This window comes from Protopterus annectens, chromosome 1.part0 (assembly GCF_019279795.1).
Source record: "Protopterus annectens isolate FY-2018-M chromosome 1.part0, PAN1.0, whole genome shotgun sequence".
In the NCBI taxonomy this organism is placed as follows: domain Eukaryota; kingdom Metazoa; phylum Chordata; order Ceratodontiformes; family Protopteridae; genus Protopterus; species Protopterus annectens.
In genome coordinates this window covers 846,967,866-846,990,934 of record NC_056725.1, presented here as the reverse complement: position 1 = coordinate 846,990,934, position 23,069 = coordinate 846,967,866, and the positions used below count along the sequence as shown (strand labels likewise).

Sequence of the window (23,069 nt, the reverse complement as noted above, 5' to 3'; positions counted from 1 at the left end):
ATGGATCCAAGCTCCTAGCTCCTCCCCTCACCCATAATCCCCTGCCAACCCTCCATGACCTCAGATCGAGTTTGCCCCTCAATATGTACCCAAAAAGGGTATCCAACTAACATAGATCCGAAGAAGGCCAGGTGGAAGGAGGGGGGGATGGTTGCAGACAAATGAAGCTACCTACTCAGATGGAACATTATGGTGAGTACATAACTTCTTAATCTGAAGTAGGGACTTCATTTGTCAGCAACCTGTGGGACAGAGTCCCCAGCTACCTGAACCTTAGGTGGCCATCATGGAAGGATATTGCGAAGCACCGCAGAGCCAAAGGATGCTCTCCCTCTAGAAATCACGTCCAGTTTGTAGTGGTTAATAAAGGTATGAGATGAGGCCCAAGTGGCTGTCGAACAAATATCATCCAATGGAACTCTAGACTTGAAGGCCGCAGAAGTAGAGATGGAACGAGTGGAATGTGCGCGAACTCCTTCAGGTGCGGGTCTCCCAGAGGCTTGGTACGCTAATAGGATACATTGTGAAATCCAGCGTGATAGAGATACTTTTGATATTGCTTTCCCCAAATTAAATTTGGCAAAGGAAACAAACAGCTGGTCGGATTGTCTATGACCAGCCGTTCTATGAGTATAAAAACGTAGCTGCCTGTGAACATCTAATGAGTGCAGCTTGTACTCTCCTTTATTCTGATATTTAGGAAAGAAAACCGGTAACTTTATGATTGATTTATATTGGTTTCTGATGCTATTTTGGGAAGGAAAGAGGGACTGATCCTGAGGTACACTCTGTCCGGGTGAAAGATCAAATAAGGAGGCTTCACAGAAAGAGCTTGAAGCTCCGAAACTCTTTTCACTGAAGTAATGGCTACAAGGAATGCTGTTTTCCAGGACAAGAATTTGAGATCTACTGAAGCAGCGGGTTCAAAAGGTGGAGCAGTCAAGGCTTGAAGAACTAGTGAAAGATCCCAAGGTGGTACGGCTTCTTTTATAGGGGGGTCTAAGCAAAAAGGTGCCCTTGAGAAAGGTTTTACACAACTTGGCCGACATCAAAGGCCCTGTATCATGTCCCACATGGTAATGTGAGATAGCAGCCAATTGCACTTTGACAGTTGAGCAACTAGCGCCTTCCTGAAAAAGTTCGGTTAAGAAGTCTAATATGGACGGAAGAGGAGCCGTAAAGGGATCTAGATTATGATGCTCTGCCCAGATGGAGAAACGTTTCCATTTACTGTGGTACACTTTCCTGGTGGAGGGCTTATGCGCTGCCACAAGGATGGCTTTGACTGGTGAAGAGATACCGGAAGTCCTAACTAGGAGTGGAACTGGAGTAACCAAGCTGTCAGCTTCAGATTGTCCAGATTTGGGGTCGGTAAGTCAGACGGATGGGAGATTAGATCCGGACTGGGATCCAGAATCCAAGGAGGATTCATTAGGTGAGACCGCAGGTAAGGGAACCAAATTTGCTGAGGCCAAAATGGGGCAATGAGGATCATCCTGCTCCCCAACCGTGAGGCTTTCTGTAAGAGTTGCAGCATCAGGGGTAGAGGAGGATAGGCATAAAGTAGACCGGGTGGCCAAGTATGCACCAGAGTGTCTCTTGGAGTTTCCCCTGGAGGGGGAATCAGAGCGAAGAAAATGCCGCATTTGGTGTTTGAGAGAGAGGCAAAAAGATCGCAGCAGGGTTGCCCCCATATTGCGAATATCTGCTTCGCCACTAGTGGGTTGAGAGACCACTCGTACGGGGTAAGAAGGGTGCGACCGAGTTTGTCCGCTAGGATGTTGGTCCGCTCCGGAATGTGCATTGCAATCAGAAAGCGGTTGGTGGAGATCGTCCATTCCCACACTCTCATGGCTTCGTGGCATAGAGGGTAAGATCTGGTTCCCCCCTGTTTGTTGATGTACCATACAACCGACATGTTGTCCGACTGAATTGCAATCGTTCCTACGGGGAGGAGATTCTGAAGTGCTTGCAAAGCGTAAAGCACCGCTCTCATCTCCAGAACGTTGATATGCAGGGAGGTCTCTGTATCGTTCCACATGCCTTGGACCATCCTGCCTGAATAATGCCCCTCCCACCCGAGGCGGGAGGTGTCCGTGGTCACCGTGGCGAGAGGGGGAGAGGTGCAGAAGGGTTGGCCCGTATGGAGGTCCGAAGCATGGAGCCACCATAATAGAGCCCTCCTGCAAGCCTTGCTGATAGCAATGGGGTGATGAAGAGGAAAAGACAGAAAGGACCATTGTACTAGAAGGGTCCATTGCAGTACCCGCATGTTCAGACGGGCGCATGGAAGGAGCGTTATCGCTGCCGCCATGGAGCCTAGTGCCCACAGGACCAATTCCGCTGGTGGGGTCTCTGATTGGAGGATAGTCCGCACATGGAGTTGCAAATTCCGAAGTCTTTCGGATGTTAGAAAGGCTCGTAGCTCTCTGGTGTCTATTCTGGCTCCTAGGAATTCTATGGCTTGTGTCGGGGCCAGAAGGGATTTGTCGGCATTGATGGTGATGCCTAACTGTGGGGCTAGGCGGAGAAAGAAATCTCTGGCTGAGCAAAGTAGATGCCTTGTTGGGGTGGTCAGGAGCCAGTTGTCCAGGTACGGAAAAGACCTGTATTCCCCTGGAGTCTCAGGTGGGCCGCAATCACTGCTAATACCTTGGTGAACACCCTGGGGGCTGTGGTGAGGCCAAAGGGAAGGACCCTAAACTGGTAGTGACTGGCTCCCAGCCGGAAGCGGAGGAACCACCTGGATCGTCTGTCCATTAGAATGTGGTAGTAGGCATCCTTGAGATCTATAGAGCACATCCAATCATTCTCCCTTAGAAGGGGGAGAATAATTTGAAGAGTGACCATTCGGAATTTTTCCTTAGTTACAGACAGGTTCAAGCGGGAAAGGTCTAAAATTGGTCTCAAGTCCCCCATCTTTTTTGGCACCAAAAAGAACCTGGAGTAGAACGCTAATCCAAGCTGGTCTTGGGGAATGGGCTGGATGGCTCTTTTTCTTAGCAGCTGCTGAATTTCTGCGGCTGCAGCCTCCCTCTGATCGGGTGGTACATCGGGGAGGTTCTTGAATTTGGGGACATGAAGTAATGGTATTTTGTACCCTCTGGATATAATTCGAAGCACCCAGCGGTTTGTCGTGATGGACTCCCATGCCGCTAGGTGCTCCGAGAAGCGCCCCCGTACTGCCTCCAGAGTGGAGCAGTCAGGCAACCCTTCAGGGCTGCTGTGTGGGCCGTTCAGAGAAAGGTTCTCTGGACCCAAAGTTTCTCGGAGTCCCTCTGCCCCTGGGGTGGCGTCCTCCCTGTCCTCCTCTGCCACGGAAGGACTGGTTGTCCGGAGCGGGTTGGGAATGTTGCGATTTCCGGAACGACATCTTCTTCTGACACTTTTGGTTCTTTGAAAAGGACCGCTGGAGTGCAGAGAAGCAGACTCCGACGGCAGACAACGTCTTCCTGCCCTTCTCGCTCTGGACAAGTGTCTCGCGAACCGTTTTGCCAAACAGGGCAGAACCATCGAAAGGGGCGTTCGCAAAAGACACTTTAAAGGGCTCCGCAAAGTCACAATGACGGAGCCAGGCCTGACGTCTCATGACTAGGCCTGCTCTGCTAGCCCGAGCAGCTCCCTCGGTGGCATGGACAATAGCCGCATAGAGGTATTTGAAATGGATCTCAGCGTGGCCATTCGGGTGGAGTACAATTGTTTGTCCTTCGCAGACATGGACTCAGTGGGGGAGGCAGCGTATTCTTTGATAAGATCCCACTGCATCCTGATGACATGTGCCATATAGTTCAGAGACCTTACCGAGAAGGTCGCTGAACTAAAAACTTGCTTCCCTAAGCGGTCCATCGAGCGGGACTCCTTGCTCGGTGGATGGACTGAGGGGCTCTCCTGAGCTAGTTCCCTCTTCGTGGCTGCCGCCGTCAACATGGCATCTACAGGGGGACCCTTGCTCCAGTGCGACCGGTCTGAGGGGGGGCTTAGTATTCTGTCCGGGCATTTGGGTATTGGCTCCACGGTGTCTGGATCCTTCCACACCCTGGTGGTAATAAGGTCCACCAAGGGGTCGGCCGGAGGGGACACCCAAGAGGTAGACGGGCTTGCTTCGAATGCCTCCAGAAACACGGACTCGTCGGAGGAAGACTTGGGGGCAGACCACCCACCTCTGATCCTCAGCATCTCCATGATGTCTCCAAAGGAGACATCCTCAGGGGGTGATCTTGGGGAGCCTTCCCCTTCATCCAAGTCCGTGTCCTCAGTTAAAGACTCAGGGGAGTCCACGTTCCTCCTCTTGCACTTATGCTTGCGGGGCACTTCCTCGGGGGGGGCTGTCCGAGGAGGCCTCGCCAGCAACAACCTGTTCCAATGGAACCATCTGGATCATTAAAGCAGGCTGTCCCTTTGGCCGGGTGATGGAAGCCTGGCCCAGCAGAGAGAGAGTGCAGGGTGGAGCCGAGACAAGGGCCGTGGGTCCGGATGCTCTCAACAGAGCCCTCTCCACTGCATCGAAGGCCGAGGGGGAACCACTCTCTCTGGGCTCCGAGAGTCGGCTCCCACTCGGATCCGATGAAGGGATCGGAACCGGCACGGAGACCATCGGATCCGAAGGACCAGTGCGCTCCGACCTGGACGGAGCCGAAGGTAAACTGAATCCCTCGGATCCGAAGCTCGGGCCATGGCTCCGAGAGGTCGGATCTGACAGGCTCGAGGGCAGGGTCGGATCCGAAGTACCAAGTACTGTCGGCGCCGACCCACCCCCGGCTCCAACGCTGCTCGGCTCCGAACCCGGATAGTTGGTCGGAGAAGGAGCAATTGGATGGAAAAACGGTGTCGAGCTCCCCCCCGAAGGGGGGGAGGCAAGAGCACTCCCATCTGCAGCTGGGCCTGGATGAACCTTCGCATCATCCGGTCCAAGTCTGCATCAGACATGCTGAATGTCGATCTCGAAGAGGCCACCGAGGCAGGCCTGGAATGCCGCCTCGATGACCTCGATGGAGATCGGGCCTCCTCCTCCTCAGGCCCCAGGGAGAAACAAGGGGATCGAAGCCGAGGAGGAGTAGACCTAGAAGCAGTGGAGGGAGAAGCCCGCTTAGCTGGCGGGGCCGAAGCGGAGGCCTCGGCCTGCCGCTTGTGGTGCTTCTCCCTCCGTTTCTCCCTCCTGGCCTCCCTGTCCTCCGGCGCTTTAGCGGGAGTTTGAGTCCCGGCCGAAGGAAGGGGGGCAGGAGTGGCAGCAACCACAGCGTGTGGTAGTGCCACGTGAGCAGCGGAGGCCGGAGCCGAGTCCGGGGGTAAAAGTCCCGCCAAGACCAGCTTCGACCTCCACTCTTTCAGTGCCCTGGGGTTGAACGCTGCACAGATGGTACAGCCTGAGGTGAGGTGTTCAACCCCAAGGCACCGAACGCACCGAGTGTGGCCATCAGCCGGGGAGAGCTTATGGCCACACTCGGTACATTTAGAAAAAATGGCTTTTGGGGCCTCAGCCATACTTAAAAGAAAAGGTAGTGCTACACAAACACACAGGCCCCAAAACACAGCACACACACTCACTAACGACCAGCGAAGGGAGGGAAAAAACTAATTAAAAGAAATATATTTTTACACTGCAGGATACCTAACACTTACACACTTTATATTTTGTAAAAAAAAGAAGAAAGTTTGACAGAAAAAAACACACTTAACTGACGATTTTACTAGTCGAGCTCAAAGGAATCCAGCTATCCACAAGCGCGGCAAACTAGATCTGAGGTCATGGAGGGTTGGCAGGGGATTATGGGTGAGGGGAGGAGCTAGGAGCTCGGATCCATTAGCTTGAAACAAGTTGCCGGCTCGGATCCGATATCGGATCCAAGACCCACAGGTTGCAGACAAATGAAGTCCCTACTTCAGATCTTGTATTTAAAATTAGCTCACAAAGTACTGTTCTGCCAAATGAAGAGACCCATAGTTATGTGAGATAGCATAACAGCAGTGCTTTTAAGAAGATGCTATCTGTGTTATGAAAGCTTGTTTACTCATCTCGAGTTGATCCTGGAAAATTTCTTCTAACAGTCCTGACCCTCGCAAAAGATCAATTAGCAGTGTGCCCTATTATCCCCTGCTCTGGGAATTTGTTAAAAAAAAACAGCAATAGCCCACTTGATCTTCAGTTCTTCATACTGAGAAATCAGAGTATATATTTAGGAAGATACACAAACAGGTTAGGAGAGCTACTTGCAAAGACTGTGACAAAGGGTAAAAAGATTTGCTTTCTGATTTAGCAATCCATCAGCTTAAGAAATTAAATTTTAAACTAGGTATTTATCATGTCAAAAGGTATGACTTAACCAGTTTACTACAGGGATGTTACAAAGCCACTGACCACTTCATTCTGAAATGCTTCTTTACACATTTAAAAGCAAATGACCCTCACCAAAGTAGAACTAATATCTTACTTCATGGATGCTGTGTTACTCACTAAGCACAAAGGCAAGTTATAAATAATAACCATGTACTGAACCATAAAATAAACACTATTAGAATGTAATCTTCTGGAGCTTTTCCATCTGGGCCTCTGCTGTAAAGTGGTGACTTTCTCTCCCATCAGACTATCCTTGTAAATAAATGCAATAAATAAATAATTGTGTTACTAAAACTTAATTTATTTAGGGTTGAGTACATATAATTGTTAACAAAATAGCTGAAGATCACTCTGAATGAAACAGTGGGATTCTACCAATATTATAATTCCCCATGATGACAAAGTCTCCACAGCTTCCAAGCATCCACATTATAATCAGCTCTGATGTCACTGAACTTTGGAGAAAAGGACAGCATCCCCTAGTGACCTTCACTAACCTAGTGTGCTTTTGACAAACTGTACATGTTTGCACAGTTGTTTACAGACACATCACCTGCGCCCATTTATTTATTTACCGTATGATAACTGGGAGTTCGGATTGAACCAGGGTGGACCCATTTCAGCCTGAAGTCAAGTGATAGGCAGTAAAATACAAAAAAAATCAATGCAGTAGACCAAAAAAGCACCAAAATTACACTAAAATAAAAGAGTGATACAAAACTGAGCATTACACGATACTATGTAAGCAGAAGGAAAAAATTCTTAGTTCTAAGTAGGTGAAAAAGAAAATATTACATTTGATTTAGAAACAGTCTGCCATTATTAGTTTCAGATGTGTAAAAGTATACATAACATTCCATCTAAGGTATCAGTAGACCTCAACAAATGAGCAGGTCACGTCTGCCTAACGGGCTTAACTTGTTAACAAAAAAGCAAAATAAAAAATAAATAAATAAAACTGAAGTTAGTAAAATACATGCCACAAGATATGAAGCAGTAACATTTATTTTATAAAATGCTGTCAAGTTACAAAGTAAGAAGCGAGGAACCTCTTACTGGATGACTACTATTAAAAGGCACAACAAATCGATGCAGTTAACAGTAGATTGAAATCATAAAAGGAAAGTTCATATTAAGCTCTACAGATAGCATCAGTTATATGATGGGACAGACCAAAACATGTACAAGCTGCTCAGGATTTTAGTTCATTTTTTTCCCCCAAACTCCTCCCTGCTGACCAAGTTCTCCACAATTAATCATTCCGCTACTACCCAGAGGGTGACAGTGTATTACAAGAACCATGATTATGGTAGTTGTTGTGGAGGGAGGGTTATTTTTTTCAGTTCTGTCAGTTCCATGCACATTCCCATAGCATCCAAAGGGTAGTGTACATTGGGTTATACAACTTGACATTTATGTCTCTGCTACAATGCAATCAACAGCTACCTCCTTGCAGACAACACCACTGGGTGATTCCCAGTCTCCACTGGCAGATTTTAGAACTTTTTGCCTAGATAAACACATCTTGACCCTATCTCCAAGGAAGGCAAGCAGGCTTAAACCTCATTATTTCTCTCCTTACACATGCCAGCTCCAACAGGAGCCTGAGTAATTAGCCAAACTCAGGTCGCATGGGTCACAGTTAGGGCTTCATCACTCTAAGATAGCACAACTAGCCATTGGATTTTTGTTCTGATGTACTTTTGTGAGCTTGTGGAGGAAGTTGACTGTTGTCTACTGCTTGTTTTGGGGCTGTATCAAAAGTTACAAAGAACATGGAGTCCTCTAATTACATTCCAAACACAGGAAAAATAACATTGCTATAGGAAGGTTCACATTTAAGAACCTGGCCATAACGTTTTTTATAAGTCTGGCTGTTATGTTTGAACTCGACATATGACCTTCACTGTTATAAAAGTAAACAAACCTTGTGCTCTCAAACAGATGTAAGTTACACAGAAGCTGCAACAGAAAGTAATTCACAGCTTACAAGACACTGGCACACCTTATGTTACCAAAAATATGAGAGTCACTCTTCGTCCTGCCAAAAAGCGAGCAGTAAGACAGAAACAGCACTGGAAGCAATATAACAGCATTAAAATCTTGAACAAAACAGGGACACATAAAACTGCAGTCACAAGAAAAGTGCACCTCTAACTATAATCAACCAACAACTTTAAGGCTTTCACACACACAATACTGCCATGACAGTATTCCATAAAGGCAGGTAAAACTACCCATTTATTACAAAATATTATGGTTGGATCTTCTACCTTAACTGTTTGTTATATCTTGTAAAAGGTCCACATAATTTACATGGGTCAGTTCTCTCACTCAATTAAAGCTCATAAACAGACACATACACTAATAGGTAAATAGACAAAGAAAACATTCAAGGAGCCTTGTAAATGTTGGAACACATCTGAAGTACAAAAACATTGCCCAAGCCTATGTTCTCACTACATGAGAAGCAAAGCTGGTGTACAATACAGTTATATAAGAATCAAATACATCTTCATCTATTAGAGACAACCTGGACATGTGCCTTTAAGGCAGAGAACACATCTTCCTCAAAGATTAAGCATTGTAGCAAGTACAACATATAAATACATATCATTCTGTGCAGTGAGCCATAACACACAAGTACAACCTTAAGCAGCAATGAGTAACCGGGGTACTGGACAGAAAGAAAGCAGAACATTTATTTGCAGCAAAATAGATTTGTAGGAAAATTATGTAATCCAGACAAAAAGTGTACTTCAATAAACTTTAGAATAATTCATCAAAATATGTGATGCCCATTGTGAAATTGTAAAAGAATGCAGGCATAATAGGATAGTCCACAATATAACAAGATCAAAATTCATAAGTGAAGACATTTACATTTTATGGGGTAAACACTGAAGCAAGATGCATGCGTCTTGGGATCAGTGAAACCTATCAGTTAAGGAAACATTCACATATCCATATACCACACAGACATAGAGAGGGGACATAACAAAAACCTATAAGTGTGTCTGTGATTTTTCTCTTTCTTTCTCTCTCTCTCTGTATATACATGTATATCTATCTATATATATATATATATATATATATACATTCATGTACATACACATACACCCACACAAATATATTATTTTGTTAGATAACCAGGTGGGTGGGCTGGTACAAAACCTTTTCCAGCCACTAAATGGCACAAACCACGAATCTAAGAAAAATAAACAAAACTGGAGCCGCTGCAAAACTGCTTTAATGGTGTTCTGGTACCTTGGTTCAACACCTTCAATGAAATGTTTTAACACACAAAATGCAGCCATTTTTATACACCCATAAATTAGTGAAACAATTAAATAATTACTCATTTATTTATTAATCACCTTTAAAGCGCCAACAAGTTTACAAAACTCAAATACGAAATTTATAAAATTCCAAATTTCAAAATACTACGAAATAAATATACAACCTTTTAAATTCAATCGCCTAGGTAGAAGTGTTCTATAATTCAATATGAATCTGCTTTCCAAATCCAGTAATTGACTCCATCCTTTAAATGGAATTTGGACAACACACAAAAAAACTATCATCAAGGCCCCCATGTACTCTATGAAAATGGGGAGCAATACAGCTTTTCAAACGTTGATTTATAATTTCTCCCAAATGTTCTAATATTTGGACCTTTCCATTCTTTTTGTCTGGCCTACGTACCACAGCGTAGGGACATACCCACATCCCACTAAATAAACCATCCCACATGAACAGTTGAAATAATTAGTGTCAAGATATCTTCTGCCATTCATTTTGGTGCCTGAAATATTCTTCACCCTTACACAAACTTTGCATCTCCCACATTTAACATACCTGTCTTGTGACCACTACCATAACTCAGTTTACAATTCAAAACTTCAAGTTAAGACATCTACCACAGGAAAAGGTCACCTTCTCAGGAAACAATTTTGCAAAAGTATCATCAAAACAAACCACAGGACATAAATTATCCATTATTCTCTTCAACATGGCAGTAAAGGGAGAAAATTTAGTAACAAAAATATTTTACTCCTTGATGTCTCTTCCCCTAAAATTCTGGTCCTATCTGAACAGACATTAACCGCTCTCCCCCACCATGTAACACTCTATTTTTTAGCCTTCACCAAAGAAACTTGAGAATAACTCCTTTGTAATAACCAGTTAGTTACTTGCAAAAATTCTCCATCAATTAAATGCTTCTCTGAAGTGAGTTCAAAACTACATCTGAACTCATCATATGGTAAAGCTTCCATCAAATGTGGGGGATGAGCACTAGTTGCATGTAAAAAATTGTTCGCTGCTGTTATTTTCCTAAAGGGTTTAAACTGAACTCTGCTTTTCCCATCAAAATACAATTCTACATCCAAAAATTGTATCAAGCGTCTATTAACCACAAAAGAAAATTCCAAGCCAAAAAGTTCTTATTCAACTGTTGCATAAATTCTGTGACGTATTCTACATCACCCTTCCAGCCACTAACTGGCCATATGGTAATGACACAAGCAATCACAACTGAGAAACACTTCTACAGTACTGTACAGATGACATATACAGGTTTCATTAAAATAATGTAAATAACTAAAGTACAGTATACATTGGTACTGTATAAATGCTGACTGTAGTAATGACCATTAGTGGCTTGGTTCTTAAATGAAACCATATGTCTATAAAATAGGCACAATTAAACTCTTGATATAGATGTAACTTCACCATCTAAAGCAGTGATGTTGTTAGCAGCCTGTTCCATTAAGTGGAGGTAGGCTTATAGAAGGATTTCTCAGAAGTGATTAATGACAAAGTGGATCTCTAATCCAATTGCTCCACCATTTTTAAGAAGAGTTTTTGATGACTGAAGTTGAGAGAGGTCATACTAAAAAAACAGTACAGTCAGTGGGATTGGAGTGGAACTGAGTAAGGAGGTTACTGGGATTGTTCCGATGGAGGGAAGCTGCAGTGTTGATGAAGCAGAAGTTAAAAGAGCAAGCTATATTATAGTCAGAGTCATTGGGGTGATTTGCAAGGGTGTAGGAGATGGCTATCTGATACCCAGAAGTTAGTAAGCTAAGCTAGACTTTTTTCACCAAGGTTCTGACCTCTTTTCCATAGAGTCTGGTACTTTTAGAAGGCTCAAGGTAATACTGTTTCCAGGCTATATTTTCATCATTAGCCATTTTCTGTTCTGAGTTAATCAAGGTGTGGGGTAGCTTTTTGACAAGTTTTTTCTTATGGGACTTGGGCATTTAGAATATCTAAAAAAATTGTGTTAAAGGTTTCTGTTGCTTGATCTTAGGTAAGAAGTTTTAGTCGGTGCCAGTTAATTTGTCTGCACATGTATGAAAAAGTTGATGCTGAAAGTATAGCAGGGAACACATAGGTTCTTATTGTAAAGTCTAATAACTTTAGTGGCCAACACTCAATGCATGTTATCAGGTAGTGCACCAGACTGGAAGAATTTTTGGTATGGGTTGTAAGAATCCAGTCCAGGGCTGAGAAAGAATGTGAGGTTTTGTTAAAGCAGGTTGGGACTTCAATAAGTTGCGTCAATGGTTGCCCATGTAATGTTGGCATCACCAAGTATAATGATTTCCAGAGTTCCGAATTGAAATATTGGTACTCAAAATGCTGAGTGCCGACAAACTGAAAAAAAAAGACCAAAAACACAAAACAAAAAAAATTTCAAAATCACTCTTCTCCTTAAAACTTCTTTTTGCAGGGGAGCTGCCCACACCCTCTGAACTTACATATACCAACTCTGACACTGCCATACCTTGGAGAAAAGGGAATATTCCAAAAAAAATGGCATCTCAGACTTAGCATATGTAAGTCTGTTCTTTCAACCATTCAGTCCCCATGTTTTAGCTGGTCCCGAGATTTAAAATAGTTACCAATTAGTAGTTTGATGTTTTCTAGAATGGTGGGATTGTTTTGGGGATGTGTGTGTGTGTGTGTGTGTGTGTGTGTGTGTGTGTGTGTGTGTACGTATTTATACATAGGGAACCAACAGATTTAATTTGGTTTAGATGAAGTGTAGTAATCAGTATTCCAACACTGTCAAATTTGGGAGTATGATATGGGCATTGCTGAATGCATAAGGAGTCCAGGTATATGATAGCCACCCCTTCTTCTGTTCTGACTGTGAGATTTAATCAAAGTATGTTACAGCCCCATGGAGTAATTTCATTGTCTTAATGATTTTTAGTCAGGGTTCAGTGAGGACAAGAATGTCTGAAGAGTGTTGCTCCATTGAGGAGTGGAGTTCAGTTATTTTGTTGCAAACACACTACATTTAGGTGAAAGAGTTTTAAACTGGGGGATGAGGTATCAAGGAATATTCAACAGAACTTAAATTGCGAGTGTAAGATGCAGAAGAAGTGAATATTTCTAGACTTCTGAAGTTTAGAGAGTATGGAAATGTGAGGAGGCTTGGATATGCTATGGATGGGTAGTGGGCACAGAAACTGTCTCTTTGGATTGGGTGAAAGCACCCATCATTAAAGAAGTGTATTGGAGAGGTAGAAAATAGGTCAGGAGATATACAAAGTGGCTATTCTGAGTTCATGGGATATTATATGTGCAGGAAATTTGAATCAGGCAGGCTTAGTGGTATGAGACAGCTTGTGCAAATATTAGAGGCACCGAAGTAACTGCCAGCAAGTTGAACATGTTGAAAGGTCAGATACATTAAAGATGATGATAAATGTAGAGAGTGGATACCCGGGGTTAGACACTAATGTCAGTATGAAAGGTGATGAGGGAATGTATGAAGAAATAAAACTGCTTCAGTGGACTGTATAAGTTTAATATACGTTGAGTTGGACAACAGAGTAGTCTATTTAACAAGTATTTGTTAAAAGTACATGTAATGTGGTACATTGGGATGACTGAGGTTATTTTTCTTTTAAATAGAAGATATGACTTTACTTTAATTGGTGGGTTGGTGTAGATGTGCTGTGCAGGGAGATAGGAGCGTTTAAACTAGATGAACTGAGGCGGCTGAACAATTGGGGGTCGGAGACGAACATAGAGGGCAGAGATATGCACACAAACAGAGGCAATCAGTTGTTGCACAACATGGGAAAGTATATACAAGTCTTTTGCAAGCAGTTCCTACAGAATAGTAAGTGAAAACCCTTTGCCTTCACACACAGCAACCCCCCAAAAGACAACCACATTCTGCATATCTGTAATGTTTCATTGCGAAAAAAATGAAAGACAAAATCCACATCAATAAACAGTACTTTTTCACCCAATTAGAACCATTGATCAGAATATGTAACATAAATGGCAATCATATGACCAAGGAGAAGCTTCCTGTAAGTGGTTATGTAATGAAGAAAGTGATAAAGCAATATTTCCGGTGTATATCTCTTTAATGTTTGCCAAGAAACTGAATGAAATAATTACCACAGCAATGTAATTTCTCTTGCTGCTGCATGCAAACTGTCTCTTCTCCCACCAAACCATATAAATGGCATTTCACAGTTACTGTGGAGCTGCCAATGCTTTTGTTTACAATCAGCCCCGCAAACAGATAGCCACTTCTGACTATCATCTCTTATATGTGACTGCTAAGAAAGCAAAATAAATAATGACCACAGTAATTCAACTTTAACTTCACTTTTGCTGGTGTTTTTTCCACAAAACACCATTCACAAGAAAGAATATAATTACACTGTACAAATACAGTAAAAAATAATCAGAATTCAGAACACAGTAATTAGCCATCTCTTTCATATGCAATATTGAAAAGGTACGTTTTAAGTAAATTACAGAAGCCAGACAACATTGAGCATACCCAAAGCCACTAAGGTAGCAAGCTCCACAGGTAGGGATCTTAACAGGCAAAGGATCAAACATTAGAAATCTCAAGAAATACCCGTGGAACAAGCAACAGCCTCTGAATGTCAAGCATAGCACCCTAGTTGGGGTACATGGCACCACTAATTCATACAGGTAAGAGGAACCCAAGTCATGTAAAGGTAAATACTTCCACACCAGATTTTAGGGAAGACCCTAACTAAAAAGAGTAACCATCCCACAGAATAAGCTTAATATACCGGTAATGTGAAGTACAGTTAGTAACCTGGCAGAGCAAACTTGATCTATTACTCAAAACCTGAATGTATGTTCTGGTTTTTCTAATATATGTTTTGCGAGTGCATTCTCCATTTTTTTATTGTTTATGCTGTATTCCTGAAATCCAGGAAGGACCAAGTGTGAAATGTGTAATTTTTGTAAGCACATGGACACGGGTAAAAGCTACTGGATTAAGGATAAGAAATATAACACTAAAAATAAATTTAATTGCCTATCTAAGATGGTTATCTACTTGGCAAAGAGTCAACAATGCCCTGTATTATATATAGGGAAAACTATTAGAACTTTAAAAGAACGAGTGTATGAATATTTATACAACATATACAATAAAAAAACAATAAATAAAAAATGGAGAATGCACTCGCAAAACATACATTAGAAAAAACAGAACATACATCGAGGTTTTGAGTAATAGTTCAAGTTTGCTTAGACGGTAGAGGGGGGCCTGAAAACCTCCTTTTAGAAAAATTAGAATTGTTGTGGCACCTAAATACAAATGCCTGCTTTTATCCAGGAATAAATGAAGTGAATTCTATTTTATGTATTTTAAAATTGAAAAATTTAAATAGGTGTAGCTGATCTTAGTAACACATCTTTCTTGTGTAGAACCAGGTAGGATAAATTAAATAACTTGGGTCCTGTATTGTAAATGGAAAATGGTTTAAAATTTATTAAGAAAGACTGAAAGAAAAATTTTAAAGTTGGAAGGTTTTACCTGAATTAACTGATTATGTCATGTGATAGATTAATGAGGTATTTAAGTGGGGGGAGTGTCAAAGTCGATGTATCTGAAGAAGTCTTTTTGATGTGGTAAAGACGAAAGGTGCCTATTTCGACTGTGTTTGGTTTTTATTTTACGGTGACTAAATCAGTTGACACTTTTATGAACTAAGCGATCTGTGGTTACTACGAAATATACTGCCTGGATTGTGGTAGAATCCATCATTTGTATATTTCATAGTTTGCGTGTTTCTGAAGTTTGTTTTACATTTCAAAACATAACAGAAATGCAACCTGAGATTACAGCAAAACCCATGGGGTCTATGGGCAGCACGGCAGATCTGACAGTAGTAATCTGGTTGGAGAAGAAACAGCAACAGACTCTTATTCTAAACTAGATAGAACTCTCATGTCTAACAGGCTGGGTTGCAAAACCCAGCAATTACAGGGAAGAGTGTGGCTGGTTAGTTACATGCCACAGAGGTTCCTTCAATAAATAAGATGTCTTTTTAGAGAAATCTCTACATGGCCCATGACATAATGATCCTCCAATTCTATCCTGTCACTCCACAGACCTGTCCTCCATCATGGATGCTGAAACCTGCACTCTTTCCTACAAAAAAGACAAAGATCAAGATCAAACCATGGTTCACACTGTCCTGTGGAAATTAGGCAAATACAGCTTGGGTCTAGGAATTCCACAGTCAAGGATAGTGATTATTATACTCACCAAGCAAGATATTTAGCAATCCAGTACCACTTTACAGAAGGAACTGAGAAACTGTGTATAAAAAATGCTCTTGTGTAATATGCCCAGTGGACTGAATAATCCTCAGTTCTTGGACTTGGTGGTCAAGGTGCAGAAGTTCAAGACTAAAGCAGACCAGAAAGTGATCTGACGACAAGACTTACTCCATCACCAGGTCGTGCAACTGTAATCACAATAAGGTCACTAAGTCCAAAGTATGACCCAATTTATGAGTTGCTGAGAAAATCACCTGAGCAAAGCATTTCCTCCTCTTCAGCAGAAAAGTACAGCTGAGCATATACTCAGCATAACAGCAGACATTTGAAAGAAAAATCATCATTTTGTAGAATTGTATATGTATCCACTCCTCAGTCACCTTCATTAGTATGAAATTTCCAAACAGAACCCACAGCTGATCTCAAGCTTATTTTGGTCTTGCACTGCATGATGCTGACCTCAGACCTGCACCAGCTGCTACAGACTTCTTTACGTCTTCCAGCAAGGAACTCTTCCCGTTTGTTAAGACTAAGAAGAAGCATTTCTCCATAGAAGCCTCAAAAAGTATACACATTATAGTCTAATAAAATACAGACTTTAACCTCAAGAAATCAAATAATTTAAGTAAACCCAGTGTACAGCTATGTATAAAATCACTCCAAAATTGTTCAAAAGGTTGAAGAAAGGGCAACTCAAATGTTGATATATTTTCCTACATCATTTTATTACATTACTAGATTAGAATGACAAATATGCCCTCATGCAATTCCTTGAGAGTATACCCAACACTAACAATTAAGCTATCTTTTTGACATTCTATATATTACCATTCTGTAAACACTTTAGAACCCTAGTTGTCACTTAAGTACGATACTGGAGAGTACATTAACTTACCACTTCACATAATGCTGGTTACATGCAAGTTTTTTTTGTTTTTTTTTTCTCTCTCACATCCTTCTTAATTTTGTTTCCTAAATTTCCAAGAAGTGGTATATACTCTTCCACTCCATTTTATCAAGCAATTAGTTCTGTCTATAATAGCAGTCCAGCTCTTTCCCATAACTACCTCATCCTACTGTATATTTTCCAGCCATCCCTGCAATCTTTTTTTGAAGATGTCACCTCATCTTCACATTTCTAAGGCCTCAAATCAGTTTCCTCACCTATCGTACCATTCCCCAAACTAGCTTCTTTACAGTGCCTCTTCATTTCCAACTTAGCCCATTACATAATGAACTGCAGTTCAACCTTGTCTTCTGGTACACTCCCTTCTTTCTTTACTCAGCCACAAAAAGCCACAACCTCAAATCTTGTTCTGTGATTTCACTTGTTACAGATTGTTGTACCCCAATTAATTACTTTATCCCACACATGAAGCATTTCTCTACAATACCACAACATACAAGACTGTCAGCTCCTTTCTCACCACACCTCCTACTCCCATAAGCATCTATGGCCTTCTTTCTTCAGCATAACCATCATTTCATACCACGTACACATAAGACATTTCCACAGATCCCCCACCAGACCCATAGTCTTCAAATTTTGGCTCACTAGTCAAATCATTTCTCATATATCATCTTTATATCAAACCTTACTCTCAACCACTAATACCTCCACATAATATCTGATGTTTCTTGACCCTTTTTTGCTAAAAGTCCTTAAACATCTTCTACACTTTTCTCTCTCCATGCATCATTCCTTAAAGTCTCAATCCATCAAGCCTATACTGTTGTGTTTTCAGCTAAGAACATTTTATAGCCTCTTGTATTCTACCCAGTCCCTTTTACCAGAATGAGATCCTCCATTTTCTCCAAAAACTCTCTAAACTTTCTCACAAAATTACCACATTGTACGTGTCTCCAATCTATCATCCTCTTTGTATACCACATCAGCCGTACTCCCATCCACCTTTCTGTTACACCCTTACTCCCTTTCCTACCTGACTTTCCCCACCCCGAAATACAAATACATAACTATTTTCATAGCTTTGCTAACCTCCTCAATGTAGCCACCAGCTTCTGTCCCACTTCTCATTTGAACCACGCTAACTTACTATTCTGGCACCCCTTCTGTATCAACATTATCATATGGATGGACTTTCAAGAAAGCTGTGTGATGCCCCTGCCCTGGCCCAGCAATCAAGGAGCCTCAATTCTCACCACTAACACCAGAGAGGGCGTCTCATATGAGAGGAAAGGATAACAAATGCACACAGTAAAGTACAATTCCTTAAGTGCACACAGAGATCAGGGTCAGTCTGGGGCTGGTTGCTCCCTTGCTCCCCAGGTCCCCAATAAGACTCCCCAGTGGCACAGCTATAGGGTCCAGATCTCAGCCTAGCTGACAAGCTAACCTCCAGTACCATCTCTGTCCAACCAGTGCTTCGTGTCCCTGCTGACACACACACACACACACACACACACACACACACACACACACACACACACACACACACACACTTTGAGATAAGTATTTATACAACTTCACAGACACTCCTGGAAAGGCTGACACAGATTCTCTAGCTGTGCCCTTTTACCCAGACTATACGGAAGTAATTACTGCCACCACCAGTTAATATTTATCAGCTACCCAAAGGCCCTTAAAAGGGTGTCCAATTATTACTGTGCAATATTATTATCCAATTGGTAGTACAGCCCAGGACTAAAGCTATAGGAGTGACTTAGACAGTAAACTCGGTAAATATGCAATGCACTCTAGAGCTTAACTTATCCTTACACAAACCAGCCACAGTCGAAAAGGGTTTAAAATATTTAATAATAAATACTAAATACACAAGACAATACCACTACACGACAGTGCTATTCAAGAGTTCAGAGATCACACAGAAACTTAAAATAATTCAGTAGTACAGTTCTGACATAACAGAAAAACACTTAGTCTAACTTTATAGTCTTAGCTGTTTCTACAAAAAAATACTTCGAAAGTAACTTACTTAAGACACAGGCAGAGTGCTGATAAGTCGGATATCAAGACAAAAATGCTTACTCCAGAATCATCGACTCCAAATTCTAACTTCAAAGGAATAGATATAAAGTAATTTTAATTTCAAAGGACCAATAAGAAATGCTTGACTTAGTTTTCCTTACAGCAGATGGCAATGTTGCCACATTGTTGAAACAGCATTTCTTTACATTTAAAACACAAGCCTGTATTTTACATTTATATTTACAAATGCCAGAATTATGTATCAAATTCTATTTGACTAGGCTGGCAGCCTTCATCCTTCTCTACCAGTCTTCACCCACCCCCCACGGAGAACTCAAGCTAGTTTTTCAAGTGACCCTTGATAAACACCGCTTGAGAGGGTTAGGTATATCTGACTGTACCTCACCTCATTCCTTGTCTTGAGAGCCCATTTGCATTGGCATGGCTACTCCCACTGTGGTGCTGCACTGACATATCATATGCTTGCAACCCCAGGCTCCATCATAGCAACTTGGCATTTTGCTGACTGGCTCTGTTTAACCATGTTAGGGGGTTGTGATCTGTCATTACAGTGAATTTTCTTCTATACAGATAAGGTTGAAGTTTCTGCAGTGCCCACACTATGGCTAGACATTCCTTTTCTACATCTGTATAGCATTCCTCCCTGGGTTGGAGCCTACAACTGAGATAAATCACTGGGTGCTCTCCCCCCTCTGAAGAAATCTGGCTAAGTACAGCCCCCACCCCATGGCTCAAAGCATCTACCTGCACAACAAATTATTTGCTGTAATCTGGACTGGCTAACACAGGGGGTCCTCCCAAAGCTTCTTTAAGCTTCTGGAATGCCTGCTCACATGTTGGGGTCCACACTACCTTATCTGGCCTGTTCTTCCTTGTTAGGTCTGTGAGGGGAGCAGCTATGGTACTATAACTATGGACGATCTTTCTGTAGTACCCTGCTGTCCCTAAGAATGTCCTCACCTGCATTTTAGAAACAGGTGCAGTCCATGCCTGAACAGCTTTGACTTTGGCAGGTTCTGGCCTTATCTAACCACTCCCCCTCTATGTTCTAGGTAGGAGACCTCTGCCATACCCACCTGACAATTGCTCAGCTTAATGGTCAACCCTGCTCTCTGTAGTCTGCCCAGCACCTCCATGACATGCTGAAGGTGCTCTGGTCAGGAATGGCTGTAGATGGCAATATCATCTAGGTAAGCAAGGACAAACCCTCCTGCTCCTACTAGGATATTATCCACCAGCCTCTGGAAAGTCGCTGGGGCATTCTTCATCCCAAAGGGCATCTTTGTGAACTCATACAAGCCAAAAGGAGTCACAAAGGCTAACTTCTCTCTAGCAATGGGAGTCAAGGGCACCTGCCAGTAACCCTTGGTAAGATCAATGGTTGTAAGATACTTAGCCCCACCCAGCTGCTCTAGGGCCTCATCTGTCCTTGGCATGGGGTAAGCATCCGACTCTGTGCGACTATTTAATTTCCTGTAATCCACACAGAACCTGATGCTGCCATCCTTCTTTGGCACCAGCACCACTGGGGAGGCCCAGGGACTGATGGACTCTTGATAGTTCCAACATCTCCTGTACCTCTTCCCTCAGAGTCTGTCTGACACTCTCAGGCACCCTACAAGGAGCTTGACTAATAGGCCTTTGGGGTCCTGTATCCACCTGGTGCCGCACCAGGTGGGTGCACCCTGGTTTCCCAGTGAACATGTCCCCAAATTCCTGCAACACTGCTCGGATTTATCAAACCTGGGTAGAAGACAGCTGCTAGGACATTGCTACCCCTTCCACTGAGGTGTCAGCTCGAGCCTCACTGAGGAGATCAGTCACCAGATCTCCCTCAGACTCCTCCTGCAATCCACTGCAAATGCTCAGCACAAGGGCCTCCCTATCATGGTAAGGTTTCATCATGTTAACATGGTACAATTTATGCCCCTGCATCTGCCTAGCAGTTCCACCATGTACTTAACATCACTTACCTTTCTTACCACCTTGTAGGGACCCTCCCAAGCTGCTTGCAGTTTGTTGTGTCTGACAGGAATGAGAACCATTACCTGCTGCCCCACAGCATACTCTCTAGCTCGAGCATTCCTGTCATACCACTCCTTCTGTTGTTGGGCTTCTGCCAGGTTCTCCTGGGCCAAGCCCATAAGTTCCCTGAGCCTTGTCCTGAGGTTTAGGACATATGCCACAACAGACTCCTTGTGCGTCTCACACTCATCTTCCCACTCATCTCGAATTAAATTTAGAGGTCCCCTCGCCCTATGCCCATACAGCAACTCAAAGGGTGAAAAACCTGTGGATTCCTGGGGAACCTCACTTGCAAGCAAACAGATGGGGCAAATATTTGTCCCATTCCCTCTTAAACTGATCTGCAAATGCCCATAGCTTGGACTTGATTGTAGAGTTTAACCTCTCAACAAGAACATTAGTCTGGGGATGGTAGGGGGTGGTCTTCATGTGCTTCACCCCGCAGGACTTCCACAGACAAACCAGCAGGTCTGACATGAAATTGGCACCTCGGTCAGTCAGTATTTCTTTTGGGAAACCTACCCTGCTGAAAATCTCTAACAAAGCATTTGCCACCTTCTCTGCCTCAATGGAGGACAAAGCCACCACCTCAGTGTATCGTGTGGCATACTCCACTACCACTAGGATATACTTTTTCCCTGTGGAACTTGGGGTACTCAGAGGACCCACAATATCCATAGCTACCCTCTGAAAATGGCTCCTCAATCACAGGCAAAGGCATCAAAGGAGCTCTCACCTTGTCTCCTGCCTTGCCTACCTTTTGGCACTGCTCACAGGTCCTGCAGTACCCTGTTACATCTCTGGAAATTCCAGTCCAATAGAAGTTCTGCATAATACGCCTCCTTGTACGTTTTATGCCCATATGACCTGCAAAGGGAATATCATGGGCTATGGCTAGAAGCTCCAGATGGTAGGCTCTAGGCACTACCAACTGCTGTACTCTCTCACCTTCCAGCCCTCCCTCAGGGGTCCACTCTCTGTATAGTAACCCTTTGTCCCAGTATACAGATTCCCCCTTTCCTTTAGAATCAGATGCCTCCCTAGCTACCTGCCTCAGGCCTTGAAATGCAGGGTCTGAGAGGTGAGCCTCTCTCAACTCCCTCCTTGTAACCCTTCCCAGCTCCCCTTCCACAGGAAGTCTGGTATCCTCTGACAGTGGTGCCTCACTGTCAGCCTGGGTACTACTACTCACCTCTACCTTTGCAGTCACTCTGTCCAAGGGAACATCAGTACCCACAAGCAGCTATGGCTCACCTTCAGTCTCACTGCTACAGCGTAGCTTACTCCCTGAAGTAACTACCTCACCAGTCCTGGCTGCAAGTATGCAGTCTGTCAGCGTCTCCCCCAGGCTACCAGACCCACATGCTTCTATCCTAGCCTGACCACGTGTAACTGCATAAGTACATGGTACTACCTCATCCAAATCCTTCCCTCTCAGGACATCTGCAGGATGGTAGTTTAGTACACCTGTTGTCTCAAGACAACCTACTATTGGCATTTTGTCTTTCCCACTTACTGGCTCCCTCACCTTTGGTTCCCCACCTTGCATCCATGGACACCTGTATGCCATATGGCCCCACTGGTTGCATTCAAAACATTCAACCCTAGTTCCTGGACATGTACCTGGACTAGTGGCTTCCTCTGCTATGGGCAGATTCTTTTGGGGGAGTCTGTGCTGCCCATCATGGGTTCCTTTAGACCCATGAGCAGTACTGGGGGTCCTCTTCCTGTGCAGGGCTGCCCTGCTTGCCAGGTATAGGTCTCCCTTCTTCCCCAACTCATCTGAAGTAGCACATTGCCCATCAGCTAACCAGATCCTCATGTCCTCAGGCAAAGTGCTAAGGGCTTGCTCCCTTCCCAAAAGGTCTGCCAGCCCTTCAAAAGCGGTGACCTGACATCGACTCATCCAGCTATGAAAATAAGTGCTCAGTTCAGCAACATATTCACACACACTTTCATCTGACTTGTGTCTATGCTCACACAACTTATTCCAATACATTTCAGGTGTTAGCTTAAAACATTTTAACAAATGACTTTTTACAACAATATAATCAAAATATGCAATGTCAGACATTTTAGCCAATGCATTTACAGCTTTACCATGGAGTAAGGGGTCAGGAACCATACCCAGAGAATTTGGTCAACACTATACTG

At 43.2% G+C, this 23,069-nt stretch overlaps 1 protein-coding gene across 1 annotated transcript in view; it reads right to left on the bottom strand.

Moving 5' to 3' along the window:
* The window catches only part of ZUP1 (zinc finger containing ubiquitin peptidase 1), a gene marked incomplete in the record, with an annotated part of 497,787 nt that overhangs the window by 114,060 nt on the left and 360,658 nt on the right, over window positions 1-23,069 (bottom strand).